We start from the raw sequence: 2,889 nt of genomic DNA on the forward strand, positions 1-2,889 counted from the left end.
GATTTTTATTCACCACATGTGAATGTGGGACCATTCATTCTGCTGTTGCCACCTCTCTGCGCTGCACCACATCTCCTCGCCTCTCCACCTCAACTCTGCATCTCTGCCCTTCCTCCCTGTCTGGATGAATATGGCTTCTTTAAATCCTTGGTTGTCAGACTTCCATACAGTTTGATTGTCTGGCAGTTCTGGGCATTATTTGTCTCGAGGTTAGTTGTAATTTCCATGGTTGCGCGAGGAGGTGAATTGTGTCTACCTACACCTTCATTTTTACCAGAAGTTTCTGTGTTGTTTTCTTTTGGCGTTGACTCAGCTAATCCCTGACCAATTCCAGGGACTCACCAGCTCAGCCTTTAGGAAGTCTGGGCTGTGTCTGTGGCCTGGGTGGCCTGGGCCTGCTTGGGGTACACCCCCTAGTCAGCTGGACTTGCTGCCAGAGACTTGGGGTCAAGGGCCCATCCAAACTGGGAAGAGAGAGAGAGCTAGAAAGACAGCATCAGAGTTAAGGACAGAGCCAGAGATAACAGAGAGACAATAAACTGGTGATCACAGGAGTTTGGTTCATAGAAGCAGACGGCTCTCATTTTAACATGAGCACAAATTTCCTTGCTGAAGCCAGGAAGCCATTTCCTAAGAAACTCAAAGGACATACCATGCCCAGGTGACCCTGAACTCTGTTCCTTGCCTCCTGGTTCCCTCACTTCCTCAGGAGGGGTGCTGACCTTGGGCCCCTAGCATTGTGAAAGAAGTTGAGAAACAAAGATCTCAGATCATTAACAGAACAGACTGGTGACTCTAAAGGCAGGACGGAGTGACTCACTTAAAGGCTGGGTGGGGTTCTAGGCCCCCTAGCTCCCTGGGCCCAGGGAAGGCTCTCAAGCAAAGAGCCCACCTTGTCTGACCTAACTGTAATTGTCCAGTGGGTAGGGGTGGAGAGTTCCTTTGGGCCATCTGTCTGTGCCTCTCTAGCCAAACAACCCAGGCTTTTCATATATAGATGAATTTGAATCTGTTGAATGAACAGGGTCACCTATGAGTAACTTTTTCATATTTGTATGTTTAACATTTTTTTTCAGAGACAAGGGTTCAGATATGAAATTGTGTGTGTGTGTGTGAAGGATTTGAAGGGATTAAAAAAAAATAACTATCGTCCAGAAACATAAGAATGGTTTAATATATGATATCTATCAATATAATTTGCCATATTAATAGATCAAAAGAGAAAGATCATATGACCACTTCCATAAAGGCTGAAAAATTCAATAGTTTAATCTTAGTAAATACTCTTTTGGGGGGGGCATGGGATACAGTGAACTTTATTGACCATGCATGACAAGGTAGGGGTCCCTAAGCTCCTCCCCTTCTTCAGGGCATCTGGGATGAAAACTGGAGGTCAGGAGATTCTCAGTGTGTTGCGTGATCAATTTGGGGCAAGAGCTCCTCAGCAGCTGAGGGCCTCTCTTCCTTACGCTGGGGCTGCTGGTTCAGGGGGCTCTTACTCCTTGGAGGCCATACCAGTAGAAGCAGAGATGATGTTCTGGGCAGCCCCTCGGCCATCACACCACACCACGGTCTTCTGAGTGACAGTGATGGCGTGGACTGCGGTCATGAGTCCCTCCGTGATGCCAAAGTTGTCATGGATAACCTTGCCCTGGGGGGCATTGGTGACAGTCTTCATTGAGTTGTCATACTTGTCATGGTTCACACCCATCACAAATATGAGAGCATCCACAGAAGGGGCAGAAATGATGATCTTCTTGGCTCCTCCCATCAAGTGAGTCCTAGCATCTCCAAAGTAGTGAAGACACCAATGGACTCTACAGCATATTCATCACCAGCATCACTCCATTTGATCTTGCTCCTAGAAGATGGAGATGGACTTCCCATTGATGACAAGCTTCCTGTTCTCAGCCTTGACTATGCCTTTGAACTTGCCAGGAGGAGAATAATACTGGAACATGTAGACCATGTAGCTGAGGTCAATGAAAGTGTCAATAATGGAGACAATATCTACTTTGCCAAAGTTAAAAGCAGCCCCTGTGACCAGGCACCCAATGTGGCCAAATTCATTCACTGCAACTTTCACCATCATCTCTCAGGGTTGTGGCTGGTACTGAGCAGGAAGACATGGCTGTCCATTGAACAAGAGAAGCAGAGAGCATTGGTAAACACTCTTAGTGAAATTAGAATAGGTAGAGAGAGAGAGAGAGAGACAGAGAGAGAGAGACAGAGAGAGAGAGACAGAGAGAGAGAGAGAGAATGAATAGGCATATATTCCTATTCCTATTCCTTAACATGATAAAATATATTTATCTCAGTATGAAAGGCAGCATTGTTTTTAATGGGGAGAAGTTTTCCTCAACTCAAAATCAGGAATAAGAGAGATTTGTCCATTTTCACAGCTATTATTTAACATTAGGGAGAAAGAGAGGGAGAGAAACATCAATGTGTGGTTGCCTCTCATGTTCCCCCTACCAGGAACCTGGCCTGCAACCTAGGTATGTGCCCTGACTGGGAATTGAACCAGAGACCCTCTGATTCTCAGGTCAGCACTCAATCCACTGAGCCACATCAGTCAGGGCTATTATTTGATATTTTAATGGATGTAATAGCCAATGTGATTTGACAAGGATAAAACATAGAGGTATAGAAATCAGAAAGAGAAAAAATTATTACACTTTCAGATGATGTAATTTTATAGGAAAACCCAAAAGATTTGACTCAAAATGTGTTAAAAACCAAATGCTGGCAAAGATGTAAAGCAACAGAATTCTCATTTATTGCTGGTGGGAATGCAAAATGGTACAGCTACTTTGAAAGAAAGTTTGGGGGATTCTGACAAAACTAAACATACTCTTACTATATAATCCATCAATTGTGCTCCTTGGT

General features: G+C 44.5%; 1 pseudogene; it reads right to left on the bottom strand.

Annotated features, from left to right (window-relative positions):
- Positions 1 to 1,495: 1,495 nt before the first annotated feature.
- On the bottom strand, positions 1,496 to 2,089 carry LOC150021737 (glyceraldehyde-3-phosphate dehydrogenase pseudogene; annotated as a pseudogene).
- Positions 2,090 to 2,889: the final 800 nt, after the last annotated feature.

This window comes from Furipterus horrens, unplaced genomic scaffold, assembly GCF_987537825.1.
Source record: "Furipterus horrens unplaced genomic scaffold, mFurHor1.1.pri manual_scaffold_1, whole genome shotgun sequence".
Taxonomy (NCBI): Eukaryota; Metazoa; Chordata; class Mammalia; order Chiroptera; family Furipteridae; genus Furipterus; species Furipterus horrens.